The sequence below is a fragment of the Suncus etruscus genome, chromosome 1 (assembly GCF_024139225.1).
Source record: "Suncus etruscus isolate mSunEtr1 chromosome 1, mSunEtr1.pri.cur, whole genome shotgun sequence".
NCBI lineage: Eukaryota > Metazoa > Chordata > Mammalia > Eulipotyphla > Soricidae > Suncus > Suncus etruscus.
The window spans coordinates 110,563,222-110,587,171 of NC_064848.1; the positions used below are offsets into that span (position 1 = coordinate 110,563,222).

The window sequence follows — 23,950 nt, forward strand, 5'->3', positions numbered from 1 at the left end:
ATTGTTTTTATTAAGTTACTAAAAGTCTATTTCTGACACAAATATTTTTTTCTAATACTGAAAAGCAGTACTTTTTAAAATTTTTTTAATTTTGGGCCAGAGTAGTGGTGCAAGCCGTAAGGCATCTGCCTTGCACGCACTAGCCTAGGACCAACCGAGGTTTGATCCCCCAGTGTTCCATATGGCCCCCAAGCCAGGAGCAATTTCTGAGTGCATATCCAGGAATAATCCTGAGTGTCACTGGGTGAGGCCCAAAACACACAAAAAAATTTTTTTTATTTTATTTTATTGCTACTATTGTGATTTACAAAGTCCTTCATAGTTGGATTTCAAGGCCTGTCTCACCACTAGTGTCAACTTTTCTCCATCAATGTGCCCCAAGTGCACATCATACTATCCCTTTGCCCCCTAGCCTCCCAGTAAAATAGGCCCATTTTCAGTTTAGATTGTTAAAGTTAGGGTCTCTTGATTCTATTGCTGTTGCCTTTGGCTTAGATATTTTCTTCTGTCATTTTTTAATACCACCAATGTACCTGAGACTGCTTGTCCCCTGCCCCATCTTTTCATTATTCTTCTCCTCCTCCACTTAATTTCTTTCCTTCTCTCTGCTATACTCTGGGGCCAAGGGTGTGCGAAACAACTCCCACTTAGATAATTGCATCTCTTCATGCAGGTATTCTAAATACCACATATAAGTGATATCATTCCAAAGCAGTACTTTTTGAGAAAATGAGCTTTGGCACATACAATTAAAATTTTAATCAAATCTGTACAAGAAAGAGCTCAATGGACTGGAGTGTATGCAAGAACCTCAGGTTTGATTATCAGCACTGCACATTTCGCACCCAAGCATCACCAGAAGTAGTCTCCAAGCACTGTACTGGGAGATGCCCTTTAAGCTCTACCTAATGTGACCCCTCTAATGAAAACAAAGCAAATTTCAGGCTGGAACAATAGATAGTACAAGTTTTAAGGCATTCACTTTGTATGTATTTAACATGTGGTCCTGTTAACACCACCAAGAATGATCCATGAGGAGCCCTGAGCACCTCCAGGTATGACCTCAGACCAAAATCAAATATAAATTTAAATAAAATTGAATAGAATTAATTCTAAGTACATCTACATTTTCTTGTCTTGAATGCCTGAAGAATTTTTGAAGTATTAACAGTTTCTAATAATACTCATAAATATAACCAGTGCTTCTGCATAAATATTGATAATTATTGATGGTTTTAATGTCATTTAAGATACTTGTATATTAATAGGCCATTATACAACCAAAGCAAATATTTATGTCTTTTTCATGAGAAAGGAAATTTAGTACAAAAGGCTTTAACAAGCCTCAGACAACTATGAAAGAAATATAAAAAAATATTTTAGTTTCAGGACATTATTCATAAAAAGGTTGGATGCTTAAGGACAGACTTTTCTCTGCATATGAATCTCCATTTTTTCCTTTTAAAACTTCAACACTTTGAGTCCTATTATGGGAATGTGCAGAGAAGAATTCTCCATCCAGTGAATTTCAAAACTGCGACCTTATCCTCAGAGAAAATAATCCCAGCTGTGACTTTGAGCAAATTATTTTATTGCAATTCAAATATAAAATACTCAGTATAGTACCCAAAACATATTATTGACAAATGTATGTATTAAATTATTTTATTAATTTTGTGATGCTAATTACTGAGGTAACAATATTTCAAATCAAATGCCGTAAAGGATTAAAAGAAGAGAACAAGCAAGCGAGATAGTGAGCTAGAGAAAAATGGAAAGAGATTAAAATTGCTTGTCACAGAAGCAGGTAGGGGGGAGGGTGGTAGGGAAACTGGGGACACTCATGGCAGGAAATGTGCACTGGTCATATGATGACTGTTGTAACATTGCATGACTGAAACTCAATCATGAACAATTTTGTAACTGTGTGTCTTACTGTAATTTAATTAAAATATTTATTAAGAATAAAATAAATTAATAAAATGAAGGGAAAAAACTGAGGTAAGTCAAGAAAATATCAATCTTTGGCTATAAGAAATTAGGCAGAGGTGGAGCATTAATTTATTTATTTTTTATTTATTTATTTTTATTACTATCTCTATTTAAACACCTTGATTACAAATATGATTGTAGTTGGGTCTCAGTCATGTAAAGAACACTCCCTTTTACCAGTAAGAGGTGGAGTGTTTATACAATGAGAATGTATCTAACATTCTTTGAGTGTTATGCTTGCATTATGTATTGAGTACAGTATTCAAATTTAAAGATTCTCTGTCCTGTCTTACCAAAATTCATCACTTTTTTTACATTATGCCACATGTCTCACTATATTTCTTGTATAACAGGCAGGATAAGGAAACTGAGGCCTACCTAAGAAACACAAAGTTTAAATTAGTGCTGTCTGATTCAAAAGCATAATCTGTAACATAATGACCTCGATTTTTATTTTATTGTAAGATAGCAATTTTGTATCTGCAACCAATAATTCAGATGGAAGAAAGGGGTTTTATTTTAATTTTAAAAAATGAATACATTTGCTTTTGAATATTCTGTGTTTTTATGGAATATAAGAAATCTTGAACTTCTCTATAAGGGCCTCTTTTCTTTTATTTTTAATTTAAAATACCCTTATTTGTTAGGTGGAGGGTTTGGCAGGGTGAAATAACCTGTTAATAGGAGAGCTATAATATCCTGCCAGGTTATTTCCCTGTTGGGTTTCCCTCTCCTGTCCAAGATGGCACCAGGCAATAAGTTGAGCAAGTATGACTGTGCTGATGGATGGGTCTGTGAGCAACTTGCTGTTCTATGTCTTTGTTGATTTCTGTAAATGTCACTCACACTTCTTCAAATTATAATCACGTCTTTGTCAAGAATTGAAGACTCTACACTTCAAATTTTCTCGTTAGTCCTAAGCCAGTGGAAGTCACACATTGCATTAAACTTAACATTCCCACTTGAAGCAGATTCTTGTTTCCTAAAATAAATGACTGCTTAAATAGGGAAAGAGTTATGCACAGGGAAATATTAAAAAGTAAGTTAATATAATCAATTATAAATGATTCTCATTTCATATACTTGATCTTTGGGCCATATGCCCTTTGTGTATTCAAGTTGATTCTGATATGCAAACAAATGAGATAGTCAAGGTAGAAATCAGGAGGACTGGAGAAGAGGCAACAGAGAGTGTGGGAACACTAGTGGAGGGAAGGTGACACTGGTGATAAAATTAGTGTTGGAACATTTAGGTCTAAGACTCATCTAGCAAAAAGTGTGTAAATCAGAGCTCTTTAATTACATTTAAAAATTTTAGATAGAATAAAATGTAGCCTATGAGCTTCACCCAGTTTTGTTGCTTAGCCTTTGGAATTCTAAATAAAATTTGTTATTTTTTTTTTTGTCTCTGAAGGATGTTACCAATAAAATTAATGATTTCCTCTATTAGACCTATGGCCATTTAGAATTTTGTGTAGTTTATCTGTATGGTACCACCACTGTTGAACAGATTACATTTTGACATGTTTTACAAAGTTGTTGTGATCTACATCTTACCAGAGTCTTTGTATGATAAACACCCAGTCCAGTTGTTACTGCAAGTGCAAATCATCTATTCACTTGGGCTCGTAGCATTTACTAAATGCCTGGCATATAAATTAGATGTGTCTGTAGGACACCCTAAGTCATGAGATTGACTGGCTCTTTTCCTCCCAGGTAACTCAAGCTGAAACAAGATTTTATCAGCTTTAAACCAGTACTATTTTTCACTGGGGTGGAATGCTCTCCAAGAATCTTCCCAATGTTTCACGTATTACAACACCTTGCAGGCACAACAGGCCTTATGTTTTCTGTTCTAGACCTTTTCATATTTTTCAAATTGACTTACTGTGAACAACATTATGAAATCCCACCCTCAGTTTTTTGTTTATCTCTTGTCAAGTAAAGCAGGAATAATGCAGTGCAAACTGTAAATTTTAAATTCTTTTTTTCATTATGTGATTATATATCAATCCATATATTTTTATTTTTAATAAAAGTATTTTTGTTTCATCAGGAGCAAAGTGAATTTCCCTGTGACTGGTATGAAATTTAATAAATCTAGAATATTTTGGAGATAAGACAGGCTTAAATAGGCAAGTATATGTTTAAGTTGCTTTGACTAAATCAGTGAGAGAAAATAGTTTAGGCTAGGGGATTGCTAATGGAAGCCACTGTTCTACTTGTGAGTGTGTTTAGAAGTTAAGAATTTTTGTAAGATTGCACTTCTTCCTCATATAAGACAAGATTATATTTGAAGTGGATGCTTATTTATAAAAGCATATGCCAGTACCATGTATATGAATGGATACATTATGCATCTATATACAGGCTGGTATGATGATTCAAGAATAATTATAACCAAACTAAAAGCACAATTGTAATATTTTCACCTTCATAGCCCTTAGGTTTAAAGATGTTTCTGTTCTATAATGCCATCACTCATTACACCAGAATACCATGGGTGGTAAGAGTAGAATTGTGATTCAAATATCTCTACTTGAATAATTGTGATTGCTGTATCTCTAATTAGGGAATTCAACTAAAATAATATTTAAGAATTAATCATTTTGTTAAGGAACATTAGGACAATATCTCCCCAAATTCCCGCATATACATCTGGGTATATAAATATAATTTAATGTCTGTATTTCAGCATTTATGCTATTACATTTTAATAAGTAGTACTAGTGCCTTAGATTATTACCAAGGAGGGAGCCAGAAATCTCACTGTTACAGTAATAATCTGAATAGCCAACCTCCTCATTTCATGTAAAGGGAAAAGCATGTCCATATCTCGTCTCTCAACTCTCATTACCCTTGACATTCTGTGATATATCTGTGGAGGTAGTGCTGAGAATTATACATTCTGTCCACCTGGAACAAACATAAAACAGTACTGTGAATTAGTCAGCTTGTCTATTTTGTTCATGGTTATAGATATCCTTCAATCCAGTTGGAAAATATAGATGCTGCCTTCACTTCCCTTTGCTCCCTGAAATGATTTTGACAATTAGTGTTTTCATTGATTTTTTTTTCTTCTCAAGTGTCCTTTTCAAAAATCTGTATAGATTGCTTCTTTGTTCTGAGAGAAAAACAGAAAAACAGAGAGCTCAGTTGACCAGATAAAATAGAGAATCTATGACAACATCACATCGCCTAATTTGACAAATGTCCAGCTCGCTTATCTGCAAATCACACAAATCTCTTAGGATTCATAAATATCATGGCAAAGCAAAATTAATGTTACCATTTAATGGCAGGTAGAACTGGCTTATTGCTGTTTGCATGTTGTATGGTGCAAAATGTTTCAGACCACATCACCACAGAGCCGTGCTCAGCTTCCTGCAATGTTAGTTAGCAGCCCTAGGTTTTTCCTCAGTCTGATTCATTTCATTGGTCTAAGTGGCATTTTAATTAAACAATGCTATGAGGCTGCATATTAAATAGAAAATGAAATTAGGGCATATTTCTAAGTAGACTTTAGTTTCTCTAATATAAACAAAAGTAAATTTTAAACTTCATTTTTTGCAAGTACTTACAGTATTAATGTTCAATATTTATTGTCACCAGAAATGTTTAACAACTGAATTTTCTTGTATATATCTGATTCATCTCACTTTAAAAAGACTGACCCACTAGAAAAGTGACATTCATTTTGAGAATTCATCTTAAATGATAAGGAAGTTGCTGACTTATAGCATTGTGATTATTTAACTCAATTGTAATAAATTATATCCATGAAATGTAAAAATCTATGATTGCAAGCTCTTCAGAAATTACCTGAGAATTTAAGTAAAGTGAAATATGATCAAAAAGAGTATTTTAGCTATATAGCCTACTAGCATATATCATATATTATAATTAATTAATAATTTGTGACATTGTTTGCTCAAAGATGGAAAATGCCTAAAAACATTGCTTCCATAAATATTGACACTCGTCTCTGATCCTTCACACTTAACCCACTGTCTTCTTCAAAGTAGATGAGCAATACCTATGAACTGACAAAAGGAACTCACAAAAGAGGCTACATGATAAGAATTATGTGTCAGAGATGAATTACAAATTTCAACCAGTATAATCTATCCTCATCACATCAGGAACACTTTGAAATACAAAGCCATAAAAGCCCTCTTGATAAATAATATTTCAGGGGGATGAAAAGAAAGCAGTAATCATAACCACGGCGCCAAGGCATGGTTTCTCCTAAATCTTTAACATTTTCAGCTACTTCTACTGAATCTCCAAAATGTTCACTAATATGACAAAGATAAGAAAATGAAAGTATAACATTTTTCCTTCTGCTACAAAGCGATATAGCGATACAGATCTTTACTCTCTGGAAAATGGTGCCAAGCAATTCTTAGTGCTATCACTTTTTATCGGTAAAAAATTTTTGAGTTAATAATTAAAAGCATGATATCTCACTGTGGGGAAACATTTTGTAACTATTTGAAGCTCCAGCCCTTGCTCCTCTCTTACTGTCTCGGCTCAACTTCCAAATTCACTTAGCAAAACTTGTAGCACTGGCCTTTCTATAAGGGAAAATGTGATAGCAAAAGCAAACAATGATGTGGTCTCCAGCTTTCTACTCTGAGCCTGCACTCATCCCCAAGCCTTTTCTTTTGCATGTATTTAAAGGCCAAGTTTCATCCTCACCAGGTCAGAGAATTGCATTAAACAACGAGAAGGGTCTTGTTTTGCTATGCAACCGGCCCAGGTTCTATCTCCAGCACGCTATATAGTTCTTTGAACCCCACCCCCCCCGAAATGTTGGGTGTAACCAAACCAAACAAAATAAAATACAACAAAGTTACAGCCACTATGTTTTCTGTAAACTAGACCATCTATCTATTTTATTGAAAATTTTACACATTCTGTGAAGGTAGCAAAACTCTAGCAGACCCTCCCTGAACAAATATACCTGTTATTAAAATGCAGTCTTTTGTAGACTTCCTGCTGCAGTGACCTTATTTCTTACATTCCACTGGCCAAGCCAAATGCCCACTGTCCACAGTAATCCTCCAAATTCTGGAATTGGAAGGACAGATTCTCAAAATGAATGGAATTCATCTCTCCAGCCTCCACAATGCCAAAGGTTCTTTTCTCACAAGCTTCAGATAACAGCTCTTTAGTGTCATTCACTGACAAAGACTAAGTATCAGTTAGAAGAACGCTCATCAATCCTGTCTCTCTAGAGATGGGATTGCTTTCCCATTGCTTTAAGTTATTAAATTCCAACCTGACCTTAGATCTAAATCACTAAAGTTAATGTGTGCCCTACCCCATATTCTCAAAGCTTTGTTACTAAAGCTTTTTGTTCATAAGAATTCTAAACACTAGGGGCTGGAGCGATAGCACAGCTGTAGGGCGTTTGCCTTGCATGCGCTGATCCAGAAAGAACCTTGGTTTGATCCCAGGTGTCCCATATGGTCCCCTGAGCCAGGAGCGATTTCTGAGCCCATAGCCAGGAGTAAACCCTGAGCATCACTGGGTGTGGCCCATAAAACAAAAACAAAAACAAAATTATTCTAAACCCCAAACTTAACAGGTTTACTACTGACAAAAGAACTCATGAAAATGTAAAGCATTGTTATTATTCTCTTTTGAATCCCAAAAATTTCTCCCAGTATTTTGACCAGTAAAGACTGCTTCTTTTCTAATGAAATACTACCTTATAATGAAAATAAGAATCTTATATCTTCATATTTGACCTTCCCTCCTCCACCTGCATGCATGATTAACAATTTCATATACAATTACATTGTTTTTATTTTATTCAGTTTTAGAGTATTATTTGATCACTTTAATTTAATCTTGTTTTGTAACTTAAAAGAACAGCAGCATGATTTTCTTAGGTATATGAATGCAAATATAATTTGCCCATTTCTTCAGTTTTACCTTTCACACCCATTTTTATAGTTAAAAGATCTTTTACTTCTGGCAGTCATTTTTGCATATTTTCTCAAACATAATTATATGTGTAAATATGTTTTTTTAATCATTTAGCCCAAATACCTCAAATCACTTTGTGATGCAGCTCCCAAAATGTTCTGCTTAAGTGTGGTTTGCACCTTGTGTACAAGCCATTTTTCACTGGATATTTAGGTCTCTTTTATAGTTTACTATTAAAATAAGGCTGCAATGGGACTGGAAGATAGTAAAATGGGTGCTTACCTTGCTCATGTCTGACCCCAAATCAATCCCTGGAATCCCAGAGCCTGTCAGGCGTGATTCCTTGGTGAAGAGCCAGGAGTAATCCCTGAGTAGCACTGTATATGGACCAAAAGCAAAACAAACAACAAAGGCATAAAATATGGCAGTAATAAAAACCTCATGCATTTCTTTGTTTGTTGAACATAAAATTTTATTGCAATTTCAGAGATGATTTAGTTGGAGTAAAGTATATCTTGTTATGTTATTTATTACCAAATTTTTCTCAGTAAAGGTTATGCCATATTGTCCATTTACTAATTTTTTTTGAATGGGAGTCCAGCAGTCCCTTGCACAAAAGATTTAGTTCAATATTTTGAATTGTTGCTAATTAGTTGAGAAAATGTTATCTTATTATAATGTCTTTTATTAAATGGAGTTGAGTGTGCTTAAAGGACATTTGCATACTTTTCTTACTCTTGCATGATTTTCTATCAGGTTTTAAAGATTCTTGGTTCTGGGCTTTTTAATTTGTTTTTCATCATTTGATTGATATTTCATGTAATTAAAATTCTTCATTAAAAATATTCTTTTGAAGGCTGGAGTTCTAACACAAACGTTAAGGCACTTACATGCTTAGCATATAGCTGTGGTCTCCATTTTGGTTTGAATCCTTTCACCTGAATTCACCCCTTAGCAAGGCCAGTCAAAAACCAAAAAAACAAAAGTGTTAGATCTTATCACCGATACATTGATACTTATTATATTTTTCTGCTTATAATTTATATTTTCCATTGGCTATAAATTTGTCACTGTGTGATTCTTTTATGTTTTAATGTAATCATATGTGACCAGTTTAAGGCAAAAGAAAGTCTTCTGTCACATCTAGTTTATTTTTGTTTGTTTGTTTGTTTGTTTTTGGTTTATTGTTTATTTTCATTATTAGTTTTGGGTAGCCATGATGCTTAGGGGTTACTTGGGCTCTGTATTCAGGAATCACTTCTGCTTAGGAACACATATTCAGTGTTAAAGATTGAATCAGCGTCTACTGCATACAATACCTTTCTCCTGTAATATGTCTGTCTGCTCCTCAAATTCAGGTTATAAAGAAAACTATTCCTATAATCATATTTCATTTGCTTTATTTTATTTAGAGCTTATTGTAGGTAAATTGACTAAATATTGGTCTATTTAAGCATTCTGTCTCTTCTGGGGCCAATTTTCATAAATCATATTTTCCTAAGAAATTATGCATTTCATTTAAATTTTCAACTATGTTAGCATGGATTTATGTAAAGTATGATTTTTATTACTTTAAGCTGACTTCCCTTTCCTCTTTTTATTACTTTGTTATATGTGGCATAACTGTTTTTTATCTTAAATTAATGATCTATTTTGTTGACTCTTAAGACATTTTGATTATTATTATTTTTTTTTCTTTTTATTTCTACTAGGTCTTCTTTGTGCATATGTCTTTTTTTCTGGAGTTATTCCTTTGTCATTTTGCTTAGGTTTTTGATTTAGAATTCACTTTATTATTTTTATTTATCTTTCCCCTTTGTTACTGTTTTCATTACATCTTGATTTTACTAATTATAATTAGTGTTTTATTTTATTTTATTTTTTCCACCCCCCTAGTGTTTTTATTTTCATTACTTTTAGAAATATAGCCATTTCCCATATTCATGTTAGTTTAAATTATATGTTTTTTAAGTTTCTTTTATTATAATTTTGTTATTAATGGCTACATTTTATTATAGTCTTGATAAGAGATTATTGTAAGTTTATGTTTTATGGAACTAAAACATTTTTAAAAATCTACCAAATGGATCATTTTGCAGAAAGTTTCATGCACTAAAAGGGATATGTATTTTTCATTATGAGATATAAAACTAGAAAAAGGGGTGGAACAAGTAAGAATAAAAGATTTAAAGTGTTACATTATCACACTGTATTTGATTCTATATCTGCAATTTTGCCACCTTGACATATCCCAGATTAGAAGTGATCTTTTTTGTTTGTTTGTGGTTGTCACTCCCAGTGGGAATTAGAGCTCATTCCAGGCTCAGATATAACTCCTATTGAGACTCAGGAGATTAATACTAGGGATCAAACTCAGCAGGACCACAGGCAAAGCAAACAAACTGCTCAGGCCCCTGGAAGCAATCTTAAATAATCAGTGATGCAATTTTTCTTACAACTTCTATAGTTACTATCTTATAAAATTTGCTTGTATTATTTGATAGATATCTGTTATAGTTAGTATGAATTATTAATTCTCTATTAACTTTGAATCCTTATCCTGGTTAACGCTCTTGATTTGATTGCCTATGGAGAACAAGACTGAGACTTCTGTTGGCTTTTTTTGTTTGGTTTTTGGACTACACCCGGCAGCACTCATGGGTTACTTGTGGCTCTGTGCTCAGAAATCACTTCTGGCAGGCTTTGGGGACAAATGGGATGCCAGGGATTGAACCCAGATTGGCCATATGCAAGGCAAACACCTTACCTGCTGTGCTATCTCTCCGTCCCACAACTTCTGCTTCTTACTTTTTCTATTTCTCTATATAGTTACCTACTCCTTCATTTTTACGCTCGTTGAATCAATTAATTTGTTTAAATATATGTCAACAATCTGGTGTTAGTTAGGAATTTTCTTTATGAGAAAATTACCAGTTTTAATAACCATTATGTTGTGGAGGTACATTGAATTGTAACATTTATGTAAACTTTAAGTATGCATCATTGAAAACCAATATATGATTATAACTTGGTACACCACCCAAGAACCAATTTTGAGGAGCCAATTTTGTTCTTCAATAAAAATTGTCCTTTTTGTTCTGATTTGCTTAATAATTATTTCTTCCTATCTTTGGAGAAACCATAAAAAGCTTAGAATTCATGTTTGTTTTATTTTAATCTGTTTTCTCTTTATACCAAATATGAATGAACACATGCTTGATTTCCTCTTATTTCTCTAAGCGTGATACATGCTTAAGTTCATTTAAGTGATAACAAGTTAACTATTCTTTTTCTTTATAACCAAATAGCATTCCATTATACATATATTTTACCTTATTTAATCATTATTGTAGATAAATGTACATTTAAGTTGTTTTTAGTTCTTGACAATTGTAAATAATGCAGCACTGGAGTTATATATCTCTTTAAAATGTTTTTGTATCTTTTGGGTAAAAACCTAAAGGTATAAATGTTATTTTTTAACAGAATTTGTATTTCAATTCTTTGAGGAATCTACCTTTTACAATAGTCTCACCAGTTTACATCCCTAATAATCTATAAGAATTCCTTCCTCTCCTATATTTGGGTCTTACCTTCTCACAGGTATAAGGTGATATTTTGTTGTTTTTATTTTCATAATCTAAAAATAAGAGGTGATAAACAGTTTTTTATGTATTTATTATCATCTCGATACCATTTCTAGATATTTATTCAAATCCTCTTAGTTAAAAAATCATTTACTCTTTTGTATTGGAGACATACCTAGTAGTGTTCTGGTTGCTTCTGATTGGTAATTGCTTCCCATGTTGTTCATGTGGTTCTGGGAACTGAACTATGACCCATAAAACGATTTTTCTTTTTCCTTTTCCTTGCTTCACTGTTGTTAGTTTTAATCTGTTTTTCCCCTTTCCTTCTATTGATGTTAATGTGCTATTGTTGTGATGACCACAGATCATACATACATATTTGGCTATGGGGCTCATAAATTTGCCTTTGATGCTCACATGGGGTTGCACACTCTGACTCTTTTTTAATCAGTAGTTTTTGTTTTCAGGGGGATTATTTTTGCAGAAAATTGATTACAAAGGTGAATTATATTCATCTCTATGTTTTAACTGTCATGGTTTATTTTATATTTATTGCCATTTCCTGTTGTTTTGACTACTCTTTTCTAAATAGTCTTTTTTTGGTTTTCTTTTCATATTTTAACAGTTTGAGTTTTCATGTTTGCTTTTATAGTGATGCCTCTGTGCGATCTTTCTTTAGTTTTAGCTCTAAGTGGTATTCTATTATTCCCATCTATTATCTAGCTAAGTAATGCTCAGTGAAATCCTTGATCATACTTCTCTTTTTAGGAAAAGGTATTGGTGTGACCATACCCAGCAGTGCTTGAGGACTACTACTGACTGTTCTCAGAGGCCACTCCTCACTTATGTTTGAAGACCACATTTAACATGGGAACAATCTAGGTTGGTCACATACCAAGCCAGTGACTTTATCCCTATTTTGTCATTCCAGCCTTCTCCTCATTTGGGGGGAAAGGGGGTGTTGGACCACACCCTGTGACGCTCAGAGGTTACCCCTGGTTATGCGCTCAGAAATCGTTCCTGGCTTGGGGACCATATGAGATGCTGGGAATCGAACTGGGGTCTGTCCTAGGTCAGACACGTGCAAGGCAAACACCTTACCACTGCGCCAACACTCCAGCCCCTCTCTTTTTTTTTTCTAAAGTTCATTTTTTTCAAGAGTATTTGATACTATTTTATCTTTCTTCTTTTAATCTCTTTTTTAAATTAGGTTTGTTTGTTTTTGGTTTTTTTTGGGGGAGGGTTACACGCGGCGGGTGCTCAGAGGTTACTCCTGGTTATCTGCTCAGAAATAGCTCCTGGCAGGCATGGGGGACCATATGGGACACCGGGATTCGAACCAACCACCTTTGGTCCTGGATCGGCTGCTTGCAAGGCAAACGCCGCTGTGCTATCTCTCCGGGTCCAAATTAGATTTGTTTTAATTAACTGGGTACTTCATGAATATACTCCTATAAACTATTACTTGCACTTTTTAAATTCTAAAGTCTGTAGTATTTATTTTTGTTTTGGGGTTTTCATTTTTGTGTCTTGAGTTATTTTCAGGTCACACACAGCAATATTTTGGGATTACTTCTAGCTCTGCACTCAGGATTACTTCTGGCATTATTCTGGCAACCATATGGAATACCAAGGATAGAACCTTGGGTTGACTGAATCCAAGGCAAGAGCCCTACTTGTAATAGCTCTCCAATCCCAAGAGTTTGTGTTTGTATATATGTCTAAATATCCTCACTTGAAAAACAGATTGAATATGAAATATTTAGCTCATCTTTTTTTCAGATTATTTAAAATCTTGTTTCTTGGGGCCAGAGTGATAGCACAGTGGGAAGGATGTTTGCCTTGCACGTGGCTGGTCAAGGTTCGATCCCCAGCATCTTAATAGTCCCCCGAGCCTGCCAAAAGTGATTCCTGAGCACAAAGTCAGGAGTAACCCATGAGCACCTCCAAGTGTGGTCCCAAAACAAAAAAACCCAAAATCCTGTTTTTTCTTAACTAGGTCTATATATTTTTCCTGAGATCTGATATCAACAACTCTGTATCCTAGTTGTTATGAAATACCCAGTTTTTAGCAAGATATTTTTCTTCTATATTTTAAGGTCCATTGGATTAGAGATTTTGTCTATGTGTGTATATATTGTATATATATATATACAGAATATAGAAGATAGACAAATATAGATATACAATATAGAAGATAGACAAGATAATCCAGTATAAGTATACTTCTTCTATATTGTACACTATATACTATCTTCTATATTGTAACTTGCTGATGATTCAATTTTCATAATTTCTTCATTTTGTTTTTTATTCTCTTGGCTATTGCCATGCCAAGAGACCATTTTCTAAATGGACCTTGTTATATTTTAATTAAAAACTTTATTCAATTTCTATTGTTCAATTTTGATCAATATCCTGTACTTTTTTTTGTGTTTCTGTTCAGAACTTTAACTTTATGGTTAAATTATTGTTTCATATTTATATATTTTTGTTTCAAAGTACCTGAAGTTTTATTATTATTTTTCCATTGTGCATTTGTTTTCATTTTCTTTCATGGGATAACAGCTTATGTTTTTAATACATAATTTGGACTCTTGTTTCTGATTTTTTCCTTATAGTAACTTTTTAAGAATATTCTGTCATTTTTTTAATTGATGTTGAAAAGTCTTTTTCCCTGAAGACCAGCAAGAGCAGTTGCATTCACATAAGCAAAAATAAAGGACAGTGGTCAACCTCTACATTTCTTGGCTTATGAGCACCCTCTTCTGTTTCTTCTATGAAGTACTGATTATGAATGAATAACATCTTTTTTTTTGTCTTTTTTTTTCTCTTTTTGAAGGAAATAGATTCTTTTCTATTCCTCTAGACACTTTCTACTTACCTCAAACTTTCTAAGTAATATTTTCCTATGATTTCATTCACCCTCTGTTTACTTCCAAACACCTTTATTTCAATTCCCCAGTAGCTGAGTTCTAATCCCACCAAGTTTGTTATCAGAATTTTTCACTCAGTATAGGACTGCATCTTTCTAAGAGCGTCTATTTCCCACTCTTCCCCCAGAGTTCTCTCATCTCCTTTCTACTCAGTCTCCAGACATTCTAACTAATGATAGCCTCTGACCTGGTTTGAAAAACTGAAGCATTTGTCTCTACTTACTTTTAATTTTAAAGTATTTCTCTCCTAATTATATTGTAAGTCCGGGGGTACATCTAATGAGCTCATTGTAAATAGAAACATAAAATTTTTATACCTTTTTTAGAAACCCGGTATGTTTTAAGAAACCATTAATAAAAAATCAATAAAAAAAATCTCCAAGCAATGCTCAAGGGACCCAAGGTCTTCCTGATTATTCTTGGCCCATAGAGCTAGTGGTTCAACATGAGGTCCAGGGGATCTGGCACTTAAACTCTGATGTACTAGGGATTAACCACATCACTGAAGTGCTACTCAGAGGGTACCAATGCTGCACTCAGTGCAGCTGGAAGTCAGAGGTCTCTAGGGCTATACATGGTAGTGCTTACTTAGAGTATTGTGTGATGCCAGGAATTGAACTTGGGTTGGTCACATGCAAAGCATATGCCTTAACCACTGTGGATAATAGACCTTATATGGATAATTATGATAAACTGCTTAATTGTTAGATGGACTAAGTTTCACATAAGTTATAAGAAAATTCAAGATACATGTACAGAAGTTCTTATCATGTAGGTGCAGCTACATCTTACTATCTGGCTAGCCCTTTCTCTAGAGCTCTAGAAAAAAACAGCGAGCCACTGATTAAATCACTCATTGACTAATGCAAACAATAGTTTGCCTCTATCTTTGAGAACTTTCTCAGGGAGAGCCCCAGAACATATGAAATATTATTGAGTTCACATTTCTTCAGGTTTTACTATCTGCCAAGAAAATATTGCACAACATACATTTTTACTAAAATTTAAGACATTTATATACTTAAAATTACTTGTGTTTTTATATCTTTTTGTTAAACAACAAGCCCATGAAATCATACTCAATAAATTTACAATCAATAATATTGTGGTAATGCAATACTACCAAAATTATGTATTGGTATCCATACATCATGGTTTAAATGACCTTAGCTGGGCCCAGAGAGATAGATAGCACAGTGGCGTTTGCCTTGCAAGCAGCCTATCCAGTACCAAAGGTGGTTGGTTCGAATCCCGGTGTCCCATATGGTCCCCCGTGCCTGCCAGGAGCTATTTCTGAGCAGACAGCCAGGAGTAACCCCTGAGCACCACTGGGTGTGACCCAAAAACCAAAAACCAAAAAAAATAAATAAAAAATAAATGACCTTAGCCCTGTAGAAACAGTTCAGCTAGTTCTTGACATTAAAAAATGTTTAAAAACAAACATTAAAATTGTAAATTTCCTATTCCAGAGTTCAAAAGGATTCACAATTATTAATTCATGATATCCTGTAGAATTCAATGCTTACACAAAGACTACATGAAGACTCCAGAAGAGTAGAAAGGTAGAGCACCTGTCTTACATAAGTGAGACCCTGAGCTCAGTCTCCAGAATTTCAGACACACAAGTAGAAAAACCTGGAGAAAAAATGAGAGTGAGAAGGGAATTTTTTTAATTTTATAATCTTTGATTTGCTTGTTTATTTTAATTATTGAATGGGATAAAGTTCCCTGGTTAAAAAAAAAAGAAAGAAAGAACAAGTTTCAATCTGCTACATAGGAAAATGTCAGAAAAAAATCTACTCAGAATTTACTTATAAAATTACAAAATACCTTTTGACTATAAGGAGATATAAAGATATGATTTTTACTAATAAGCATAAAGTTATCCTTTGCTTAAGTTTTTCCACTTTTACCTTTAAAATATGTCTGGTAGGGGCCGGGCGGTGGCGCTGGAGGTAAGGTGCCTGCCTTACCTGCGCTAGCCTAGGAGACGGACCGCGGTTCGATCCCCCGGCGTCCCATATGGTCCCCCAAGCCAGGAGCGACTTCTAAGCGCATAGCCAGGAGTAACCCCTGAGCGTCACCGGGTGTGGCCCAAAAACCAAAAAAAAAAAAAAAAAAAAAAATATGTCTGGTAAAAATTCACATACCCTGCTTTCGGGCTACAGGTAAATCTGTTGCAGTGTTGTCGCAGAGTCCTTTGGCGTTGGTTGAAAATCACCCGAGGCTTTGTCCGTAGCCCCGGGTGAGATTCGGTGCCCACAGCCACTGGGGTCTTAGCTCACCGCCCACTCGACAGTGTGGAGAGGTGAAACCCAGGCCCCGACATGCAAAAAAAAAAAAAAATTCACATACCCTGAGAACTGCTTGGGAACAAAAATTGCATGAAATTTCAAGAAAATTTTACTATCTTTTTCAATTTGTATACCATCTTCCATTATTACATTGGAAAAATGTAATAATATTGAAATAAAATATTTTAATGTGTCATTACCACATTGTGAACCATGTATTATATACTCTATTACCTAGAGAATAATGTATGTTTAAGTCCTTTTGTAACCTTCAAAATGTTTTAATATTTTTAATGACTAAACCAATTAAACTAATTTAAAGTTGAAGGAAACAGTCTCCATTATGATTCCTGCTGTTTCCAACATCTAAGTGTCTAGTTCCTAAATTAGTATTCATTCCTGGGTTTGAGGAGTGTTTCAAACTGCCCACCAGAGTGGATCTAAACTCAGTCTTATACCAGTAACCTATATTGTTCCCCATATAAGAAGTTGCTTGCCTCCAGCAAAGAAAAAAAAGCTAGACTGCAGACATCAAATTCATATTATTGAATCTGTATCCTTCAGGAACCAAGATGCAGTTACACTTCAAAATGAAGGTGATATTTCATTTTGAAATATTTTTTCCACTGAGTGAAAAAAGACAGGGGAAAAAGATAACATAACATAATTAAAAGTCACTCTCTTGGAAATGTCTACTAAAGAATAGAAATATAGTACAAAATAATTCTTTGTTCTTGTTTTGTTTAAAATTAAATGCTGTCAAAATAAGTTTGATTCTATATATATGTGCATATATCTGATTTAATATTAAAGTATGTGTAGAAGTCATCTAATAAGATATTGAAAGTTGGTAAATTTGATTAAAGATTGTTTATTATAAAATTTAAGATTTTTAAGAAGATGACAACGTAGTGTTTTTATTTTTTATAATACCTAGTATCAATATTTACAAGTATGATTATTTGAAACAAGAAACAGATATCTATGTATACTTTTTTTTTTTTTTTTTGGTTTTTGGGCCACACCCGGTGGTGCTCAGGGGTTATTCCTGGCTGTCTGCTCAGAAATAGCTCCTGGCAGGCATGGGGGACCATGTGGGACACCGGGATTCGAACCAACCACCTTTGGTCCTGGATCGGCTGCTTGCAAGGCAAACGCCGCTGTGCTATCTCTCCGGACCCTCTATGTATACTTTTTAACTAATCTATAGCCGTAAGTGAATTGTGCCAATTATTTCACAATGCCTTTCTTCTCATCTGGAATTCAATCTAAAAACTTACAATGCATTTAGTTTTCATGCCACATCATCTGTTCTCTCTCTACATTATTCTGTATTTGCATTCCATGCCCTTGATCTTTTTGAAGAATATAGGCCAATTATTTTATAGAATGTCTCACTTACCAATATGATTCTAACCCATCAAATGAACATAGTCCCCAGCTATGCTGAATATTCTGTGGGTGAATTCTTGACCTGATGGCAGTTACTAGGTTGATCTTCCAAACCATTCAGCTTGGGTTTACTTTGAAGAAAATTAACTGTATTATTCATTGTTTATAGAGATGAGATACAGAGTAGGGTATCTGAGAGATCAAAGTAATGAGAGAAACACTTGTGACACAAGGGAGCATAATCCATGTATAGAGTACATCCCTGATTACACTTAATATGGAGAAGTAATAGACATTCAGTAGGAAAGACATACAAAAATAAATGGGACTGAGAGGGACACAATTATAATGGGTATAACTAAAAGAAAAATAGAGACAAATTGGATTTTCTGAGTTTTTTAATCTTCATAGTTTTTGCCACATTGGGGTTCTGTTGCCCTAATTAAGAAATACTATATATTAGCAGACTGGGGGGCAAAGGAGGGGCAATATGGGATGCATGCTGGGAACAGGGATAGGGAGAGGACAGCATTGATGGTGGGATTGCCCCTAATTCAATGTTATTATATATCTAAAATACTACTGTGAATGATTTGTAATCCACTTTAGTCAAAATAAAAATTATCAATTAAAAAAAGAAAATAGTAAGGGATACCCTTAAAATAGATCAATGCTAAAAATAAAAAAGAAATACTATTTACATTTTGGAACTTTTCTCTAGAACATGCTGAAACTGTGCATGTGTGTGTATGTAAGGTAATAAAAACAATTCTTAGTTTTCTGTGATAGAGATGGAGCTACCAAATAGACAAATTGTTTTTTTTTTACTTTGGAAGTATCAAATAACTAATAAAGATAGCATGGTGACCACTGCAGAACTCAGGCAGCACTGAAAACCTATTTAATCTTTTCATTCTATTACAGTTTTATAACTACACATTTACACAGAGTGGATCAATGAAGGAATATCTAATCACCAAATTTGCTCCATGTCTCTATGGCCTGATGAAAATTGCAATTAAAATAATTTCTTATGCAGTATTAACCTAGTTGATCTCAGGTGTTCATTTTTCCTATTGTACAGTGCATGTTATTCTCTCATCTGTGTGACCTTAATCATTCACAAGCTTGTCAAGTATTGTAGAATATATTGTTTCAGAAACTCATAACCTATAGTTCCAAATTAGTTGTGGCTAGAATAGACACAGAGTAAAACCTTAGTCATTTGTTAGTTTAATTTTAAGAAGGAGCAATTGGTTTTTACATACTAATTCAAATTCTTATCTTTCCATCATCTAGATGCATATGCTTTGTGTAAAATATTAAAATGCTTGTTTCAGACTTTTAAAAGACAAGTTTAAGTTTATTTTATGACTGGCTTTCTATGTGTGAGGAAAAACTTAAGGTTTTATAATTAACTTTGGTACTCAAAAATTATCAAGAGGAATAAAACAAAACCTTGTTCATATATATGTATGTATAAATATGAAAGTACAATTCACATTAATTTATTCTTAAATTATATATTTAAAGATACACATAAGCACATCTGGGAAAAACCCTGAACACTAAGAGTAACCTCTGAGCATAATCAGCTCCCAAACAAACAAAAATATAGTAATAAAAGATAATTTTTAAAATTTGGCCATAAATGCTTCTCTATAACCCTGCTATTAAGTGAAGTTAATTCATAAAATTTACCATGTTAAGGCTATGGCTGTTAACAAAACTTATCATTTTATATGTAACTTATTAATGAGATAAAATTAAATCTTTATGAATTAATGTATTTGTCCATATCACTAATAAATATCAATATTACCTATTCTGTGATTTATGTATTAACTTTAAGTAGTTGCATCTATAAACTTTGCAACAGGGATTGTTGAATGGAGTCTTTGTTTTGATACTTAGATTTTTCCAATAGCTTGATGAACTGGGTAAAAATATCTGAAAGAGTAGAAGAAAGTTTATAGGAGAAGGTACAATGCCTTACTTTACAAGGCCCTGATTTTAATCTCTGACTCCTCCTGGGCTTTTTACTCACCACCACTTGTCACTCTGGAGCCCTCAATGGAGATTACCACAGCTAAGTGGGGCTCAGTTAACCCTAATGCTCCCACCCTTACAGACTGGGCCTGAACAGCATCACCTAATTAGTCTGAGCACTACTTGGGAGTCTACCCACGCATAAAAGAGAAAAACATTTTCATAATCAGTCTTCTTAGCCTAAATTCAGTATGACTAATGTTGCATTATTTAATGCAACAGGGTCAAACTGATATTAATTAAATTGCCTAAGGTCACTAGAAACAATGGAGATTTTAAATTAGAGTTAGAATAAATTGAGCTAGAACTTGAGAAATCCGTTATTGGGCCATAATTTAAGATAATCCAAACTTTGGTGTTACATATTTTATATTATACAATGGATACACAGACTATTATAGTTTAGACACTATATTTTAAAAATCATTAACAAATTGGGCAGATGTAATGTAGGAACAAGATAGGCTTGAAGGCTGGTTTGGTGGACCCTGTAGCAAAAGAACAGTAATTTTACACATCATAGGCATGACTATAAATACTATTTTAAGCATTTTGCCTAAATTACAATGCATATAATTTTTATTTAAATGTTGGGGCCACAAAATAAAACAAAGATAATGCCTGTCTTGCAGGTTCTATTCCTGTCACTGCATCGTCCCCCAAGCACTGCAAGAGTGATCCCTGAGCATATAATTAGAGAATTCCCTAGCATCACCTTTGTGGCCCAAACCTTCCCCCACCAAGAAAAAAAGCATTTTAAAGACTCAAATGATAGTACAAAGGCTATGAAAATATCACGCACACACACACACACACACACACACACACACACACACACACACAAGTGTTCTTAGTATTTAAGCTAACTTTCAATAATAGAACCCATAAAAACATTCAAGAAATTTACAAAATTGGGGATTGGATGAACAGCACATTGGGTTGTGTGCTTGTCTTGCATGTGGCCAATTCAAATATCCCCAGCACCCCATTTGGTTCCCGGAGCCTGCCAGGAGTGATCCCTGAATGTGGAGCCAGGAATAAGCCCTGAGCACTGCCAGATGTGGTCCAAAACCAAAACAAACTAACAAACAAAAACAAAGAAATTTACCAAATAAAGTGTAAAATGCAAGTATTAAAAGCAATGTTCTACAAAACTAAAACCTAGAAAAACTTTTAAAAATATACATATAGCATATTGATAAAGATTCATATCCCTAATGAGTGAAGAATTCTTAGGAATCAATGTTTTAAATGAAAAAGAATCAAAAGGAAAACATCAAAAGATAGATCAATGAAAATTGTTCAAAGCAATGGAAACTTCAAGAAAGGTAAATTAAAATAGTTATAAACAGCCATTTTAAAATAAATTTTTGTGTTTAATCTTTATCTTTGTCATATTTTTATTAATAATTTTATTGTGACCAAAGTGGATTACAAATCTTTCTTTTTTTTTATTTAAACACCTTGATTACATACATGATTGTGTTTGGGTTTCAGTCATGTAAAGAACACCACCCATCACCAGTGCAACATTCCCATCACCAATGTCCCAAGTCTCCCTCCTCTCCACCCGACCCCCGCCTGACTCTAAACAGGCTCTCCATTTCCCTCATACATTCTCATTATTAGGACAGTTCAAAATGTAGTTATTTCTCTAACTAAACTCATCACTCTTTGTGGTGAGCTTCCTGAGGTGAGCTGGAACTTCCAGCTCTTTTCTCTTTGTGTCTGAAAATTATTATTGCAAGAATGTCTTTCATTTTTCTTAAAACCCATAGATGAGTGAGACCATTCTGCGTTTCTCTCTCTCTCTCTCTCTCTCTCTCTCTCTCTCTCTCTCTCTCTCTCTCTCTCTCTGACTTATTTCACTCAGCATAATAGATTCCGTGTACATCCATATATAGGAAAATTTCATGACTTCATCTCTCCTGACAGCTGCATAATATTCCATTGTGTATATGTACTAGTTTCTTTAGCCATTCGTCTGTTGAAGGGCATCTTGGTTGTTTCCAGAGATTACAAATCTTTCACAGTAATATTTTAGGTACATAGAGGTATTAAACCCAGGGCATTCCCCCACCCCACCACCACCACCAGTTTTGTCCTCCCTCCAACCCTGTTGCCAACATGCATTCCATATCCCCCTTTTTTGTGCCCCGAGCTACTAGTATAAGTGGTCCCCTTTTATCTTTAAAAAAAAAAAGACATTTGGGAGCTGGAGAGATAGCAAGGAGGTAAGGCGTTTGCCTTTCATAAAGTAGGACGGTGGTTTGAATCCCAGCATTCCATATGGTCCCCTGTGCCTGCCAGGGGTTATTTCTGAGTGTAGAGCCAGAAGTAGCTCCTGAGCGCTGCCGGGTGTGACCCCCATAAAAGACATTTGACCTGCATACACTTGGTTCCAAACCAGTGCTAACTGACGAAGTAGAATTACATATTTTATTCTGCATAAACATGAATGTGTTTGATTCCAAAGTGCTTCCTCAAACACAATGGAAGTGTTACAGTATAGAAAGCATTTGTATCATATTAATTTTCTAAAATGGGAAAATTCTGAATTTTAAAAACCCTGTGTCACTCAGACATTTTAAGTAAGGAATTTTCAGCCTATATTTTATTTGATACTATGGTGAAATAACATCAGTCATAAATTCCCTAATATTATAAATCAGTCCTCTTTTGTAAGAGAAATCTCCCTAATTATTACATATGTATGTGTATATATATACATATATATATGTACACTGAATAGCAGATATAGAGTACAAAGTTCCCATAGATGAATAATAAAAGATTAGTTAGATTAGTTAGTGGTGTTTCTCTGATCAGTAGCACTCATTAATATAGAAAAATCTTCTTGATATTTTGTTAATAAAAGACTAAGAATTATACACACAAAATGATCTAATTTATAAAAAGTATGTCTGTACATAAACATATAAATAATAATAACACTTAATATATATTCACCAAAATGTTATTTATCTCTAAATAGCTATAATGCACATGTGTCACCACTATAGTAATAAAATTAAATTTCTGACTGAGGTATAGCACAGGTAACCCCAGTTTTATGACTGCATGCCTCCCAAGCATTTACAGGTAGAAAACTCTGGAGCCCAGCACTTCAGGGTGTTGTCTAGAGGAATCTCAGCTCCTCAATATTGAAGTTTTTGGTCTCAATATTGAATTGTTTCAAGTTGACTGGGTATCACATGGAGTGAACACCTCAACAAGGACCTCTGAGGACTGCTTGGGAGACCTTCAAAATGTCATTTCAATTTGATTGAAATACAATATTTTAACTATAATATTTAATTTAATATCTTTATAAATATACATGTAGATACATTTGATATTCACCAAAAATATATTTATATAGGGAGTTAAAAATTATAAAACCCTCAATATCTTTGATAAATAGCCAATTATAAATTAAAACTTGTTTTTCAAACAGTATATGTTTTTCTCTAGTAACATTTCTAGTACGATTACTGTTTTAAATGTATATGTATGTGTTTTAAAATTACCAATGGAAAGTGGGAAATGCGAACCATAATGTTGAGGAAAATATGCTTAGAATTTTAAGCTTTCTGAAAAGAGACACCCAGAGAGTATATTGGCAATGTTCACATTCTGACCCATGTAGAGAGAACAGCAAGTAAACCATCTTGAATAGTGGGATATCAATTGAGAACTTATAATGTCTTTGTTTCAATCATCAGAAACTATTTGCTATTTGCAGAGATATATTTGAAAATAT

General features: G+C 34.0%; 1 protein-coding gene and 1 non-coding gene across 3 annotated transcripts in view; both read left to right on the forward strand.

Moving 5' to 3' along the window:
• Window positions 1–23,950, forward strand: part of MAGI2 (membrane associated guanylate kinase, WW and PDZ domain containing 2) — a 1,487,205-nt gene that overhangs the window by 1,139,096 nt on the left and 324,159 nt on the right. The gene's annotated exons all lie outside the window — the stretch shown is intronic.
• Window positions 16,658–16,783, forward strand: LOC126033347 (small nucleolar RNA ACA64). The gene has a single exon (XR_007504438.1). It is a non-coding gene; the product is annotated as a small nucleolar RNA ACA64 (small nucleolar RNA).